Source organism: Papilio polytes, unplaced genomic scaffold (genome assembly GCF_000836215.1).
Source record: "Papilio polytes unplaced genomic scaffold, Ppol_1.0 DF823691.1, whole genome shotgun sequence".
NCBI lineage: Eukaryota > Metazoa > Arthropoda > Insecta > Lepidoptera > Papilionidae > Papilio > Papilio polytes.
In genome coordinates, this window is record NW_013525513.1 from 3,489,469 (window position 1) to 3,508,195 (window position 18,727).

The 18,727-nt window shown below is 34.5% G+C and overlaps 2 protein-coding genes across 4 annotated transcripts in view; one reads left to right on the plus strand and one right to left on the minus strand.

Annotated features, from left to right (window-relative positions):
* Positions 1–18,727, minus strand: part of LOC106104199 (autophagy-related protein 16-1) — a 121,740-nt gene that overhangs the window by 57,902 nt on the left and 45,111 nt on the right. The gene's annotated exons all lie outside the window — the stretch shown is intronic.
* The window catches only part of LOC106104198, a 37,351-nt gene continuing 30,705 nt past the window's right edge, over positions 12,082–18,727 (plus strand). Inside the window, exon 1 of the mRNA XM_013284159.1 lies at positions 12,082–12,284. The gene's annotated coding sequence lies outside the window, so the exon portion shown is untranslated. The remainder of the gene's footprint in view (positions 12,285–18,727) is intronic.

Sequence of the window (18,727 nt, forward strand, 5' to 3'; positions counted from 1 at the left end):
CGAGTGGTCGCGTACAATTTGGTATTTTCTAACACTGCCGGTCTCTAAAAGGGCCTCCCTCATTAGGCGTCTACACGGTCGCCCGCTGTCGCAGTCTAGGCCTACCTTTATGAATATTCAGCAGTCGGCAAATTGTAAGTTAGGATAACATTTATGGCACATTTAAAGATACCGTTAAAATTCATCGTGTATGCACATCTACATTGTAATTAAACCTAACCGGTTAATAGTTATTTTCAGTCCACAAAAGAATAATAACAAGGAATAAAAATAGAATTAAATGATCGTTTAGATACATGTCGAAAGGCAGTATTAATAATAGACTTTATAGGGCTATATTTGAAACTGCATTCAATTGTAAATAGAAATGAGAAGATGGCCAGTAACTTGTCCCGTGAAACGATGCGAGGGCTGTCGTTTGAGGCGATTTATCACTCAGCAAATCGGTGTAGGGCGGTGAGTGTTGATTGAGTGCAATAGTTATACGGTATCGCTGGTGCGCGAAAGAGACGGCTGAGAGGGTTCTGTGGTCGACCAGCAAGGACGCGACGCAAGGCCGTTTGCAACTTGTTAGTTAACCCGCGTCCCTCGGATCACACGCCCTGTCAAAGGCCAATCAGATGGTACTACAATGTAAGGGCTTCGTAGCCACGAGGAATTTACTACATACTATTCTTTTGTTGTGTCATGTCGTGTAACAAGATAGCAAATGAATTATTCTACGTTAGAAAATAAACGCTTAAATTGCATTCCTACTTTTATCGTAAACGTTATTTAAAATCGGTTACATCAAGTGCTCTTTTTTATTAAAAAAAGTTAAAACCTTGTTAGCGTAATTAGTTTCTCTGTATATTGTATCCATTGTACAAAAACATAACCTATCATATCTTTCCATCGTACATAATAAAGCTGTCACATTAATAATAATAAATTTATTGCCGATAAATATTGATAGACGGCCAAGTTTAATACCTTTAGAAATACACTTGCAGTCAAGTAGTAAATGTTCCGTTAACAATTAAACAAAAGTACTCGAAATGGCAGCTCGCTAGACTTTGGATAGGGACGAAATAAACTCAACGACCGCACTATAAATCTTAAGAAAAGCCGGCCTGGACGTCCGATACAATGCATGTTAAGCGGAGTATTAAGATAACATGAGTTCTGCAGCGGCGTGTACCGAGCTGATCCAGCTAGGATAGCGAACGCACACGGCCTCGATTGGAATTCAACAAAGGTTAATATGATAAAACGAGGCTCATGTTCGAGGAAGGAGGTCCCGCTACGATCACATTTGCAGCACAGGTGAATGAGTATGGATCGTTTGCACAGTTACCACATACATTATTTAAAAGTGTAGTCCTTGTGGCCGACTTGGAAGATATACAAACCGCTAGATATAATCCGTGCGTGTAACAGTAGCCAAGAGTCCGTTTGCAAGTTCTTATCCTACCTTCTAAAATGAATTTACCGCAAACAATGTGCTAAGAATACATTTACTTATTTTCTAACTTACTAATATTATAAATGCGAAAGTTTAGATGGAAGGATGGATTTTTGTTTTAGTTTGTAGCCTAAGCGGCTGAATGGATCTTGATGAAATTTGGCGTAGACGTAGAGGATAGTCTGGATAAAAAACATATAGGCTTTTGTTTTTTTCGTAGGCGAAAGCTAGTATCCTATAAAAATATCCTTCTTTATTACCCAAGAATTCATCCACTTCATAAACTGCCGCGTTACATTTTTTACTTTTATGATAACAGCACAATATCAAAGTATCTGTACAAGTAATGTACCAAGCGTTTTTAAATTGATCAAAACAATAAAGCAAATTCCTTGGAATAAATCAATATTTCATTAATAATTAGTAAATAAAAACAAAAGAGTAAAATTTGCAAAATAAATAGTAGAATTCGCATTTAACTTACCACTTCTAAAGTTAATATTTGAATGAGACGGCAATTAAAAAATAACAGGAACTTTCCTTCGATTTGCATAGCGTGATATCTGATCTCTAAGTTGATAATGAAACGTTTGCACGCAGGCGGAAACTTGAATTAACGCCACATGTAATTTGCAACAACGGTTAAAAACTTTTGTATGAGTTCAAATCAATTTACACGCATTTGAACAATAAACACCTGAATCCTTCACAAATGGATGGTTCGTTTTAATAAACTTAAAACTTTTACATTATACGTATAATCAAAATTTATATACAGTAAATAAGTGAGAAAAACTTACAAAAAACAGAACTTACAGACTTAGAATACCTTACATACTAGACCAGATTTTTAGTATACTTCTGAGACGTGAAATGTGTCTGAGTAATGATTAGATGATATTTTTACCCCATAATAATTCCAGATACATTTAAATTCCTTTATGTAGCAAAATAATTACAGGAATAATTGATTTGTAATGACCGGCCATCTAAACGTCGTACCTATGCGGTGCCGCATCAGTGTATAATATGACAAAAGAAATAAATTTTTGTTCTGACTCACGTAAACCTGCCTAACAGGTTTAGGACTATTATCGTATCTATTAATGCGTACTGTGTATTTATAATAAGGCTTCTGTCTAGACCCATGTTATTAATATACGATGCCCTATCATCGACGCCTAAATTATTTCAATTATGAACATGTAAGCCGAAGACATTAACGTAGTTTTTAAAAATAGCTGTGAGAAATATAACATCTTCAATAATCCGATAGTGTCTTATAGCGCGAAATACTTAAGGAACAGGTTCAATTAAAAAATCCATTATACTAGTATTGATGTGGCACTATCGAGCTTACGAAAAGATATTGAACTCGGATCAAGTTGGATGGGTTATGATCGATGATGGAATTAGAGTTTGTTTAACAGTAAGACAGCTGGCGCCAACACGACTTCATGCGGATTTAATGCGATAGTCATGTATTAATTATTTCCTCTCCATTTACCTTTTATCTGCGCCATAAAAATGAAGGAAGTAATTTTTAGTCAGATTAATTTATTGATAAGAAATTTTTGAGGAAAATAAGATTAAAAGCAATCAGATTAGTCAAAACGGTAACATGGAGTTTTATCATTCGCAGTCGCATCTTGGCATTTGCATTTTGATAATTTATTTCTCACAATAGGATTTCACAAAGTAACCGCTATATTTTGCTAAAGAAACTAAACTGTATATAAGATATTTATAAAAAGCTTATAAAATATTTTGATACCGATAATTATTTTGAAGTGTGTTCGAATATGCATAACATTTTTGATGTACTACATATATCTTTCCTCTACGTTATCGTAAATATAATATAATAATTTAGCCACAAAATTAATTCCGCGATTAAGTTTAGAACTAGAACAAGTATAAATTTCTGCGATCAGAGATACTATCAAAGTCAATTTTATTAACCGGCGCTTTTGACTTTTAAAACTATTAAAAGCTAAACAGTTAAAATTGAGAGATATGAATCAACTTGCGGGCAAAAGAGAGCTCTTGATGCAAGTAAAAGTGTGGCGCCAGATCGACAGGCTTCACCTCCTACTTATTTATATTGAAACATGAGCTTTGAATAGTGAGGATGAATGCTTTTTTTCGGAGCGCCCCAGTGAGCCATGCAAATGTGTTTTAACGTTTAACAGCATGAGGCCTCGACAGGCGTGCAGATTAACGAGGGGCCAATAATAATACAATGCCCGTATTATTGTCGAGCTACTCTCATTAATGGCAACCTTAGTCCATCTTTTCAATAGCCGAGATGTTATTTGAGCTCGTCGCAGCTTTTTGCGGGCTAGATGCGATTTGTTTTTCGTGTCTTCGACCGCGATCATCTCGAGACAAACGACGACTATAATAAGATTTTTTCATTCAATGACAAGCTTATTTGCATCCGTTTTGATAGGTCCGAAGGTGTCGGGGGCGTGGGGTTGTGATCGATAACGGGTAATAGTGGCGAGGCAACAAGCTTCTCATTAAGTCGATCAATGCGCGAATTAAACGCCGTACGGATTTCCATCGGCGAATTAATTCGATGGACGCGAGATCGACTAACGGTGTCGACGTGCCAATGACATTCGTCATCGGTGGTCGCGCACCCACGCCGCTGTTCGAGCCGCCGTCCACTCCGCCGTTGCCCTCGCCTTGCCCGCTCCACTGCGTCCGAGCCTCGCTTCTCTTGCGCTTGTTTTTGTAAACAAATTACTTACCGTGAATTCATCATCGTAGCATGAGTGAACGCTTCCAAATATGTATTAGATTGATACCGGTCTCTTATCTAGCTGCCGGTACGTTGAGTAACGTTTCATTAAATACGAAACCGCACGACTACCAGTAATGAACAAGTCGTTGCTCTACCGCAAGGTTCGGTTAGCGGTGTTTTTTTGTGCGTTGCTCTCCTTATAGATTGATTTCTATTATTGCACTCCGAGGAACTGTGAATACTATTACGATGCAGTAATTGGCGGCTGCAAGCTCAATGGTATATCGATATTGCACGTGAACCCTACTTTCTTTTTGATGAACAATAGTATTGTGGCTGGAACTTGTATTAATATTTTAAAGTCGCTTAGAGAAAGCAGAGATACCTCTATCACATGAAATGATTCTACCTGTACCATTGATTATAGCACATACAGAAAATCTACAGTGAATCTTTTCTTTGAGTAAATTAGGTTTAACAAACTGTTATTTGATATCTAAGCTAAAAACGATCCTCGACTCGAGAGGCTTACACTGCCTCGACCAGTAGCGGTGAAAACATCAGTACCTATACTAAGAACAGGAATTCATGATATTATTTTTAAATTCGTGGAGCAATATGCGATGAATAAAAAATGTAACAAGAAATATTTACGAAGCAAGTTGCATTTGAACAACGATGTTTATGGCAATATTGTTTATTTAACATTAAATATATTATTTTACATAATTTTTACGATTCTTGTTTATAATAGCTGAAGTTATGCTCAACTTTACACAGACAAGAATTTTTACGACACATCATTGTTACATTTAGCATTTTAATAAGTATATTTTCATGGACTATTTGATTAGTTTTGAATGGCTTGGCTCTTTGGTGAAGTCAAATTAATATTGTAGATAATTACAAAGTATATGTGTTATGGAGAGAATGACACTTTCTTTTTATTTTGGTGTCAAGCTCAGGTGCATGACGCTGTGTCACAGTGCATCTATTGTCACCATGCGAGCGGCACTTAAGTTATGCGTCCCAAATACAGTAAGCGACTCGTTAGTAACGTGAGGTGAGGAATTTAGGCAATAACAGAGCACGCACGCTATGTTAGACGTTCAAACTTTTACTGCGGAATAAATGATATTATTTTAACACTGCTATTTTAATGACAAAATAATGTTTTAGTTACTAATTTTGACCGATTTAATCGTCGCAAGATTAATTTTTCTTTACACTTTTACAGTAGAATTGTATTAGTAACTTACGCTAAAGAATTGTCAAATGATGCGAAATAATAATTCATATTTATTAATAAGTCTTACTGATGGTATTAGTTACATACATTAATGAGTTTTCTTACTAAGATAAAACGTTAATCTTTTGAATCCTCTTTCGAGCTAAGCCTATTTACGACAAGGTATAGATTAATGCTGTTACCTGTTTCAATCGTTGTTTTTGTTAGATTGAAAGGCGGAGCACGTCACTCTGCTTATTACGTTCTACACGTTGTTATCAAATTAGTTTTGTTCAAGTGCAAGGTAAATTTGTGCTAAGTTTTTTAAATCAACAGATGTAAGTGCATATGCTGTACAATAGATTTATTTATTTGTATTTTGATTTTTTTTAGGTTGACATGATAAAAAGATATAGTAACGCAATGTAGGTTTCAGCCTCAGCAGCCTTGGCGCTCTACATTTCGTTCCGCGAATCACGTCCACTTAAGACGTCTGTCACCAAGAAAATGGCCTGTGAAAAATGGAAAGTGGAGTAAATTTGTCTAGTGCAGTGTGTTAGCGGCCACACAAAAACGGTACGTGTTACTTCGATAAGGGTACATGCACATGCAGTGGTCAAATTTAACGAAACCGTGAGAACATTAGTCACGGTCCGAGTGAAACTTGCAGGTTCTGGGTTGAGATAAAAATCTCGCGACGTTCAGCCCCAAGAATGTTATTACCGTAATTACATGACATCGTATTATCAGTAGAGTATAAAGTGTAAGCTCTTTGTCCATACAAGTAGTTTGTGGAAGCTTGTTGCAACTTATTGTGTAAGTAAGCATTTAGTGTATGCTGTCTTTAAATAAAGCAGTAACTCAAAGATTCTCAATCAGAGAAAAAAATTAACTTTGTACACCACATCATTCATAATCTTGAATAAAACGGTATTATACGGATAATTTAGAAATATAGACATGAATTACTTCTCATAAAAAACCGTATATTAGATATTTAAAGGACCTCACCTTATTCTTTTTGTGATGTACGATATTACCATACGATTAGAATTACTGTAAAATATGTCCGTGATGCCCACTGCAACTTACCTGAAAAGATTAACATAAGACAGTTATTATTGCGTTGCCGTTAAGAACAAATTTTACTGGCTTTAATATTAATATTTATGAAAGTTTATGAAGGTTATTACAAATTGTAGGGATTATAAAAATTTGTATATTATATAGGAGAAAGCTTGAATGATTTAAATATTACAATTACTATTTTGATATTTCCTACGCGACAGTTAAAACGCACAATTTATTACAACACTGAAAGTAACATTCTTTTCGATTCCGATCGATCACTCTTTCCTCAATACAATAAGTTTGCATTACTATAAAAGGATGAATTATCCAAACGAGTCGCAAACGGTTCGGCATAAATTATTACGATAACCAAAGTAAGTGTAATCATATAAAAGAATTTATAGATGGGAATGAGACGATTGTACATAGAGAGAATAAGAAAACAAAACACTTTTTATTTGCTGGAACAACTCACAGTTTAAACCTGCAGTACAGTACAATGTTGTAAATGGTAAAACAACTATTTATACGACAGGCAATGGCCTGATGTGAGATAACATGCAATTATTTACAAATTAACCTACATATAAATAATTCAACTAAACATTTTAAACATTTGTGTTTATGTATAATAGCTTTCAGAATTTGTTATAAGTGCCAATAGGTCAATAAACATGAAAAGTCTTGTATCAAAATAAATTCATTTTTAGTTAAAAAAAATACAAATACAACTAATATTTTCCTATACGAGTTGCGAGAAAATTCTTAGCAAAGACAGACATGGAAATTAATGAGAAATGATACCTCAACACTGACCGCTACAGTTATTAACCGGCAGTTCAATTTCAAACTATTAAGCATTATACCATTAAATAGTTTAACTGCCAATTGAACATACGTCTTCGCTCGTAAAGCAATGCTCGCCTTTCTGTCTTTTACTGCAGATGTTCTTGTCTAAGCGCAACAAATACATCAAACTTTATTATTATTAGCTTAGACATTAAAGGAAATAACATTTTTATTGTTAATTATATTATTTGCCAGTCATTGAGACGATTTTTTTTAAATAAAACGTAAAGTCAAATGTTAATATTTGTCCACAACCAGTGGAAGGAAACAACAGCTCGGACATGTCGTCACTTAACACGCGCGGCCTCGATCGTGATAAGAATATTGTCGCCCCAGATGGAGAAAAAGTAAAATTGATATTCTTTAAGTCGTTCCCAAGAACTTTCAACAGGATTTTGTCACAATTTCTCTAAGAAAATATGATAAGCTTAGAGATCCATAGATATACGTTAAGTATGTAATTTAAATTTGGGCTGCAATTTTAGATATGAAATAGATTAAACACCGTTTTAATGGCTTTGCAGGTAACAGTATAAATAAATATTCACATGGTCTGGTTAAGGAGTACACGTCATAAAACAATTTTATAACTTAAGGCAATATATTCGAATATAAGCTAAACTAAATTAGTTCTTAACTTCTTACATCCGTGCTGATGGGACAAAAAACCACAACTTGTAATCCTCTCAACATTTATATGCATATCTAATAAATAATATGCATATTTTAAATCAAATTTCTATATCCCATAAGACAAGTTCAATTAGCAATTACTATGGTTGTAAGTTTAGTCGTAAAAACAATTCGGGATTGTTGAATATAGTTCGACATTTAAACTGGCGTATAAACATAAACATTGACAAATCAAAACTGCAAAGAACACTTAAAATAATAACATACGAATGTGGCTTTTGTAATAATCTAATAATTACAAATTTTCATAAAATTATAGGATAGATGTATAAGTGTATCAATAATTATGTGACAATACTGAAATTAAAATGAAAAAGTTAGCGATTTGTGTCATTGTTAATGTAGAAAACTGGGTAAAACGTTTCTTCATTATTTTGACGGCAAATTTTAAAATACACTCAAAAACCAGTAGCATTGCTCAATAACGTCGACTAAGCAAAAATTGGATTAAAAATGAAAGTCACTTTTGTGACTTTAAACAAAAAAGAAAGGAATCATTAATGTTCTTGTCATCTTTTAAAAACTGGTTTTCTGTTATGGAATACTTTTTTACTGGCTTAAAGTTGAAATTAAAAGACAATTGTGTTTTTATATAGCGTTAAAAAGTTGTCCTTTTTAAGACGTTACACAAAGCCAAAGTTTTTGTCACTATGACAGCTTAGGCTGTATTTTGCCACGCCTTTATGTTCATTGTACCGCAAAGTTTGCTTGAAACGTAAATGATTGTATATACGAGTAGTAACAAGAATTTTCACATTCATTTAATAACAAGACAACAAGAAAATGATCGATATTGAAATATCGGATTCAATCAATACTCAAGGTTATAGAGAAATATCGTGTTTTCACTAGTTTTCTGAATTTTCTAAATTGTAATTTCTGTCAGGTTTTCTCGTGGGTGTGTTCACCTAGCGGATACTGTGACTCAAGTGTTCATTATCGCTATCTAACGCGCGAAAGTTAAACAAAATGCTCCGTGCTCTGGCACAAGTCCCAGTCACCACGTTTTGTATTCAATAGACGATAATTACGATGCAATTAGGTGCAATGAAAACTTGTAAGTATGCCGTATCGAGTAACTTGTAAACAATAACCAGTTTCATTAACATTAATTAAAGATTGCATTGTTTTATTGATTTTGCTAACTATATGAATATGTTATTTGATATCATTACAAACGTACGTGTCTAATTCTCGTTGGTTTAATAGCGTGTATTCTATAAGTTTTAATTCTTTACTAGCTTGCGGCAAACTTTAATGGTTTACAAGCTTAAATGTCAACATCTCTTCGCAATCATAAAACGCAATTGGACAAGCTCTATAGACGTTTATACAAGACAGACATAAAAGTCCACATTCCTATTTTCTTAACCACTTTCGTTGAGTATTGAATAAAAATAAAAATACAGTAACGGAAAAACCGTGACATAGAACACAAATATTTGAATGAGAATCCTATTAATAATAATATGTCGATTCCGTTAATACGCGTCGAAAGAAAAATGTACAACTGAATATTTTTAAATTTATTTATTACGCTGTAGGAGCCGGCAAAAGTAATAAACAAAAAATATGATAACTCAATTTTATTAAATTAATAAAATCACATAAATTTTGTCAGCTTAGCACAGAAGATTCATTGCTGTTGTTAGAATAAAGCTATAATTATTTTTGATGATGTTAAGTACAAGTTCATTGAACTTTGAAACTTTATAAAAAGAAAATTAGTACCTTTAAAAACATTCCTTTAATTAGTGGGAACTACTTTTTATATCGATAAAAACGTTTCGATATAGTTTAATCGAAGCCACATATCAATTAATCTTAAATAAACAGTAATTACGTCGGTCTGAGGTCACGGAAGATTGATGAGTTCAAGAATGAATGTTACATTTATATCTGAGAGCTACGCCTTTATAAAAACTTGACATTATCGAATCATTTCTCACAATCTACTGCTCTATTATTTATTCTGCAAATAATAACAACAATTAACAATAAAACACTGTTTGAATTTGTTTCTAATATTCTATTACTTGTCTTAATGTTATACATGACAGATATGATCTCCAATTCATCGTGCTGGGAAAAGTTGCTGGTAAAAGGAGTGTTGGTCGTCGAAAGAAATCGTGGTTGTACAACATCCGAGAGTGGACAGGAATTGCGAGTGCCGCCCAACTATTTCGCCTCGGCAAGAGATACAGTTAAATTTGGAGAACTGACCGCCAACATTCGCTAGTCGGAGAGGCACCTTAAGAAGAAGAATGCTAGGTTGCTGAAGTTTCCATCTATTTTATCATTACTTAGTGATTAAGTAGTGTTATGTTGAATTCAGTTTCTAAGGAGTTAAGTAGTTAAATCCAGGTTATGTGGTTTGAAAACTCATACAATAAAGTTATTGAATCAAAAATAGTAACCAATAGTTTAAAGCTACTAGGAAACCTTCCATTCCTAGAGTTCAGAAGTAAATCAATGGTTTTCATAAAAGGCTTACCGCAGTTATAATATGGATATGAAAATCGAAGGGATGAGAAGTAAATAAATAAAATCAAGATATATAACATGAGGATGCGAGCGGGAGCAAGGACCGTGGGCGTGTTCCGTATATAATGACAGATCTTATGCAACGATTTCTAATACCAGTCATTATAGAAGATTAGATATGGGCAGTCGTAGAAAACATTTATAATAAACTATCTTTTAATTGTCACTTTATATGTTTAAACGCAGTTATGGTTAATCGAAATCAAATTTAAAAATCTGAAGTCTATTTGTATTTGTGGAACTATTTAAAAGAAACAATCTTACGAATATTTTAAACGATTTGATACAACGTCTTAATTATTTGACAACTACTATACCATGTGATAGATTACATTTTGACAAACACCGAAATAAAGTACAGAAAAACGTGTCCATTTTCATGCCTCGCACCTCGCAATTAAAATTACAAGTAATTAAAACAAAACACTCAAGATACCTTAAGCTTTCTATTTGCTTTCAAGGGATAATTGAGGAAGTAATAAGCATTAAAGAACTTACTCTCAAACGCTACATAATTTGTAACATATTTTTGGATATGCTAGAATTCTATTACGTGGTGAGAATGCTATTTATGCTATCTTGCACAGCATTATATGTGACCACAACGTTAATATCTGGGCCCATATGTTTCTACTACCGTCAGCCGCTACTTGGCACGCCAGTGTATATCAAATACATAAATTAGGCACTTTATGCGAAAATGGTAGACAACAATATCAGCGGCAAGTGCACAAACATAGTTGTATAAAGTCTTATATAACTTGTAAACTTTACTGTTGTGGATTTTCCGGGATAAATGGAGCGTTAGCATTGTCAAAAAGATATAAAGGTAAGTCACGTTATTTTATAACAGGGAGTTATTAACATAGCACTTGAGGCTTAAAATCTAATAGCTGCATACAGTCAATAGAGAAAGCAGTTCTGGTGTGCCGCATTAGAATTTGCATCGTTTTAAGATAATAAACCGAATAATCAGGCGTGTCCTTCTGACCCGTAGAAAGCAGGGGTCATCTGCATAACCTATTCATTGTTGGAAAATATGCCGATGGCCAAAACGTCGTCAGTACAACTGACCTACTTGAAAGTGAAATGCAGTTTCATTAGAAATAATGCATAGGATGCTTAGGAAGACATATTTACGAACTCGATTTGAATGGGAAACGATAAAATCTAGAGATAAAAAAATGCATGACGTTAATTGTGTGTACCTGAATGAATAAGTGATACAACAGATGTGCGAAAAGATCGAATGTGCATGGGAGAGTGGACACGAACATGAAGGAGCGTGGTAGCGATGCACCGCGCGGTCGGACTGCGGTTGGCGGGCGGTTGCCGCTCGCCGCTTGCCGCTCGGCGGTCGGAAAGCCGCTAGCGTCCGGCGCAATCTCTCCCTTTCTCTCGAGCTTATCGCTCTCTCTCTCCGTCCTTCGGCGGCTCGTTCCTCTTCTTCTTGCAAGGTTAAGGTTACGTCAGACGTGTTATGTTATAACCGTTGGGGCGCACTCCGGCAAGTTCAGTGTCTCGTGGAGAGTGGCCGCGACACTAAGCTCGCCACAGCACAGCGCGCGCGACGTCGCAGGACTGTGCTCCCGCCAGTGATATACGAACAGTGAAAAGTTCATGAACTGGGTGTTGAATTTGTTTGAACTATATTCCGTGACGACATTCCCCGAATACTTCTACTAACCTGTGACCTGTTTTCATAGGTACGTATTATACGCTTGTAGATATATTTTTTTAGAATTGTAAACAAAAAAATACATAATTAAAGATTTCACAGGGAAAAATCTATTAGCTTGGGACCTGTTCCATACAAAACTGGTCTATAAACATTTTACGGTAGCCACAGGAACCAGTGTTGTGGACGCGGCTGCGTCTTCCTTGGCGTGAGATAATTAATCGCTATCCTTGGAAACCTGAGCTATAATGTTTAATTAAGTAATAAGGTTTTTGAGCAGATTTTGAACCAATATTTACAATTTATAAAGGTATTGATTTAAATAACTACAAATATTTTTTAGTTCTGTTATGGGGACAACTTAGTGTTTTTAATCGTAGAGTACATGAAAGAACAACTATTGTTTCTGAGATAAAGAATTCCCACGCAAATCGAGTAGAGATTGTTTTTCTTTTTATTATAATCTGCGTAATTACTTTGATAAGAATCTGCGTTAGTTTTACAATGGGAATTTCTCAGACATCAGTCACACGAAGTATTTAAATTGGTGTGGAAAAATGCATAGGTTATAGCAGAACCGTTAGCGTGTCGATACATGAAGGTTTTTGCGTGCTTGCACATGCACACTACATTCGTATTTATGAACGATAAACTCCGGTGCGCAACAGCAATAAAAGTATTGCGCTATATTTAGACTCACTTTGCATAATTCCAAAACACAAAGATTAAACAACTTTAATTTTTTTTTCGTAATTTTGAAAGAAAATTGTTTTTTAATGCCTCGTTAAAACAAAATAAAAAACCTTAAAAATATCCAACACCTGTAACATATTATTATTTTCTTTAAATATTTATTAAACTAGAAATTATAACTAAACAATATTGTTAATTCTGATAATTCAATGTTCATGACATTTTTCATCCCATATAGTTTGATTTGAACAAAAGACATCAACGGGCGCGGGTAAAACATCGCTCATAAAACACGCGTTGCGTGCTCATCGGACGAGAACATGAAAAGCTCCATAACGTGAGGCTATTTAAAAACGATTTAAAAATCTACTATTACCAACGATGACTCGTTCAAAAATCTCTAAGCTTTTGTTGCATCAAAGGAAATAAAATATTCTATTAATTAAAATTCTAACACCCTTAATTGAGCACATAAAATTTCTGTATGCTTTTCCACATTCTAATCATTAAATTATGGAGATATCTTTTCGTAAAAAGCGTGATTAAAAAAAACAATACATCATGACATTAAATAGAATGTTAAGTTAAATTGTTCTTTCTTGCTAAATTATCGAAATTTAAGAAAACTTTAAAAACTTTTTAAAGCTTTAGAAACTTATCGTAACAAAAATATCATAGGATAATTCTAAAAACAAATACAAAATGCATCAATTCGACTATCAATTAAGTTATTTACCTACAATTACGTTGTACGAACTTAGATCGAAGCAGTATTTCACGGAGATACTTAAAGGCAATTACACACGCAACAATTGGTATGGTATTGGTAGCGGTAAACGATTGGTCACAGCCGGGAACGGTCCCGAGAGCACGATTGAGGTCGGGGGTCAGAGTCGTACCAGCCTTTGGACAACGACTAGGCATTATCGCACCGGCTGCACTACAACCTATGTTCACTACTGTCGGACCTACATCTAACCTAAAACACGTAAACGTTGCTTCTAATCTCTTTAGAAAGTTCTAAGATAAAATAACATTTAACTGGCAAAAAATATTCGCATACTCTGCTTAAGTTACTCTACATAAGTAAGAATTATATTTTAAAGTTAAGTAATCAATTCAAAGTCTATAAAAGCAAACAGTAAAATGTAAATCGTCGAGACATATAACTTTACGGATGTTGTTGTGTTTGTAATTAATTAAAAGAATTTATTTTTAAAATGTACACCGGACGTCGATATCCCGTTTGTACAAACAGGTGCAATTTATTCCTTTAACATAAACTGGGCTTCTATTAGTCATCATCTCGTTCAAAAATGAGCAAGGGGAAAATCCGCAAGTAATCCAAACCCTACATGTCGCCTTAGATAAAAATCATTTAAAATTTGTATGTTGTTATCACAATATTTTTATCAAATAAGAAATACGGTGCCGAATTTCTTGTAGATCTTATTTACGGAGTTTGCTTAAAGAATTAGTTTTCTCAGACAATATTCATCCACTTTTAGTGACCTATTTGCACGTGCAGAGAGATTATAATAAAGAAGGCCGCGTTAGAAATGACGCTTTCGTGACTGCACAAGTTACAACGACACGCCATTACCAGAACTACAAACAAAAGGTTATTTCTTATGGGGCTAAAACATGAAATACTAGAAGAGATCTTCTTAAGACATAATAACAATGGTGGAATCAACCTGAGTTAAAATTAACATTCTATTCTAAAAAGTTTTTCCTTATACATGACTCATTAGTAACATACCAAGAGTTCGCAGTAAATACTTGCAGTAAGGCACGATAAAAAAACAACGTAACGTGCAAGTGGCGTGCATCGATCTCGAAACAAGAGAAAAAGTTTAAGTTATCAGAATTTTTTATCATAAAAAGTTTATTATGTATTCGATAAAAATATTTAATGAAACATTTTATATGCATTTACAAATTCTTCAATACACATTTGAATACAATTTCAATTGTAACGGAGAGATTTGTGTGTATAAAATTTTGTTAAAATAACAGATTTCTAGTCAAAAATGTCCTTCTGTTAAATAGGAACAATCATTTTGGAGATTTATAAACGCGGAACTAAAATAGTTTGACTTAAATTATTTAAATCTTAAATTATTAACTTAAATTATTTAATTAATTATAGTTTGACTTAATTTAAAATATCGAATACAATTTGATATCAGATGGATCTGTCTCATTGTTGGTGCTCCTATTTATAAAGTAATGTCCAAAGGGCGGGTACAGCGCGGCGTGGTCGTGCGGGTCACAACGGATTCCACCAGGCGTGCTTGAAGGATTTTAATTACGTCGCGCCGAGGTGAACGTACGCGCTCCTATTTTCCTAACATTTGGTTAAACAATATAGAACCTGATTGTAACAATTGTTGATTTCTATATTTCATCGAATATTGATTGCTTATTGTCATCATTTTTATTTTAATACATTTATTGGTGCGAACTTAGTATAAACGATATCTCAGATAAATGGCAAATGATAATTGCCACATTAAAAATCGCAGCCAGAAAATTAAGCACCGTTATTTGACAATAAAAATAGAATTAGAATATTTATAAATTCGAAATGCTCAACAAATCAATGAATGGAGTCTACAATGTCGTGTTTTTTTTTATTAGATACATCAATATTCGCATGGGTTTATTGACATGACGATGACAACACTCAATAGTGTTGTTTGACTTGCTAAATAATGCAAATCAGCGAAAATTTCGCTTGAATGTGTAAAAAAACTTTCATAGTTGACCTGATTCGATTTGAACAACTGTTAATTTGAAACTCTTTCTGTTTACCACGTAAGATAGTAACGCAGCGAGTCCGTTAATGGTAAATAATGTGTTGTGCGAAGCTTTGTTCGGATCAGTTTGCGAGGTGCGTGGGTGAAATCGTTTTATGAGTCATTAGGGGCATGGTGGGTATGCCCAAATATTGAGATGATGGCGTGTAAGTCCAAAGATGTTTGGCATATCAAGGATATGGCGTCACGATGTTAAAAATAATTGCATGTTTGAAATTAAAATTAGCATACAATAATCGGCTATAATGATGCAAGTTAAAATCATTTGAAGAATAACAGTGTTAACACAAGTGTGAGTCAAAATTAATTGTGTAGTTCATGAATTAAACATTACTTTATGACCATACCTTTTAACAACATACAAAGAATGTGGTGGGCGTAAAAGTTTATTGTTTCATAATTACAATGACCTTGAGATGATGCGATACTGTCCCTGGCTATAAGAGTTTTAAATATAGACATTATAAACTAAGTATTTGGAATGTTGCGGTGAAATAAGCTACTTGATCAAATTGATTACGGCGCTACACACGCGAATGGTCTAATAAAATAGCTAATGGAACGGTACCGGTGGCGTGTGTCGCATAACGGCGCCGATCCCGCGGCTCTCACGGCCGGTGTTATGCAACCTGCGGCATGACGATATTTTTATCGATCGAGAATTGCGATCGCATTCCCGCAGAAATACCAAAAATCACTTCATATCCAGTAACGTTTCCCCTTATTTGCTAATTCATTAAACATATTATGGTTAATGTCAAGAAACTAGCGGATCAGATTTCCAGGGAAATTACAATGTCATAACATAGTATATACAACATTTTTAAATAAAACTACTTTAAAACAAATAAAAGGTAAAAATACATTTAATGTAGGCAGATCCTATGTAGTAACGATATTATCTACGTATACGACGTTACTTACCCATGTTATTAGCGTTAAGTGGAAATGTAACGTTACCACAATTACAAAGCAAAACGCTACCCGTCAAAAGCGTAGTGGTTCTATAAATAAATAGATAGAGTCGGAGATTACACGTACCGAGTTCTTTATAGAATTAGATGGATCGACACCGCACACTAATCATGTTCCCGACTCGAGGCCTGAAGTAATAGCCGACGGATGTATAAAGCCGAACGGATGACCGATCAAAACGTATAAGTGCCCTCGCCTTCCATTAGATTATAATGGACGACGTCGTGGTTACGTGTAAATTAACTAAGCAGCTAGGGATTTAACTCAAGAGCAATTTTTCACGCTACTGACTTTATAGCTGCAGAAACTTTGCTATAATTAGGTATAGAGTGTGCAGTAAGAAGCAAAGAATATATGGATGTGTTTTCATTTACATTCAATTACTAGTTAATTACGATGTAACCCTATTAGCTGTTTCTCATATGAATCGCGCGATGTGAAGAGTTGACTGATAAGTGAATTTATTGCCACCGCAGGCTAATTGTGAGAACTGTAATAAAATGCGGGATAAAACTCTCATGCCTCGTGGACTTGCTTGCTATAGGTGTAAAAACCGCTATTGTTTCGAAAAACATAATAGCAAAACCAGAATGGAATAAATATTAATAAGCTCAATTATTCGATATACAATAATAGATACAACCTAGTAAATAAAAAAAGGCGTATGAAGTCTAATCATAGTCTCTGCCTCTAAAATAGTACGTATATGTGAAATATCCGCAACTGCAATAAGACTAACTAAAAAGTCTGAGTTCATTGAACCTGAGTATGTTTACCTATGACTTCATTGTTACGGTCATACTTGGGTGAGAGCTACTTTTCAAAATCAATGCATCACTAAATAATAGCCCACTTCCTAGAAATCAAATTGGAAAATAGAAAAAAGTTTTTCGATCGTCCTCAATTGATTTTTTGCGACGTGTTTCATTCACATAGTAATTACCACTTTGATTAGTTGGACAGCAAACGCCAGATAAAAAACAGCAATATACAATGGATATAAGGACCGTGTTTTAAGGATGGTATTTTCAACATAAACAATTTTTATTTAATGCTGCTTTCGTAAGCGATAACAATATCCGGTCTTGTGAATCAAAAGATTTAGCAATTATTTGCTTTTAAAAGCTAAATTTACAAAGAACCGTTACGAAAAATTATCAAATAAAAACGTTAACTAACTAAAACATCAATAAAAACAACGGTTACCTTTAATTTCGAATTACATTTGTGGAAACTCTAGCGTAACGGCTGGCAAAAGTTACGTTCGTTATAACTTTTTTCTTGTTGACGTATTGGAATAAAGAGGGAAGCTTTTTAGGAGCATTTTTCAAATTACAGTAGCAATTTAACAAATTAAATGATCATTGAACTCGGTTTAATGCTTAGAGGATTGCGACATTCGTGGAAGTAGCTGCGCCTTGCCTCAGCATAGCTACGTGTCACGTCCCGGCCGCGGAATTCGGTTGCGGCGAGCACGCGCGTGACCGCAGCCCGAAACGCACGATCCGCAAATTAGTAAGAAGCTTCTTATGTTCTCGTCAGATGACTTGTGGTGAAACTTGCTGCCACTACCGACGCACTTCAATTATAGAAAATCAGTATGTGACCTAAATATATGCACCTCGATGTGGTGTCGACGCGGAATGCCATTTGCAGCGCCCGCTACTCGTACCGCAATGGATATCTGTTTTCGTATGTACAAACATAAGTAAACACCTGTTCACTTTTATGTCTTAGTGGTCAACTAGCCAAAAACCAAATTCATATATTTTTGTCCAATGTTCCGAGTAGAAATAGAAGAGTATATTAAAGCCAACATTTTATTTGCTCGAAATGATTCTTAAAGTAATTTACGTTCTTCTATTCTATTAAAAGAGGTTTAAATTTCAATTAAAGACCAATTAAAAGACGCTATTTAAGGAAAACTTAATGAAGTATCCATATATTGCGGAAAAAAGTACAAGGCAAAATTCCCGGAGTT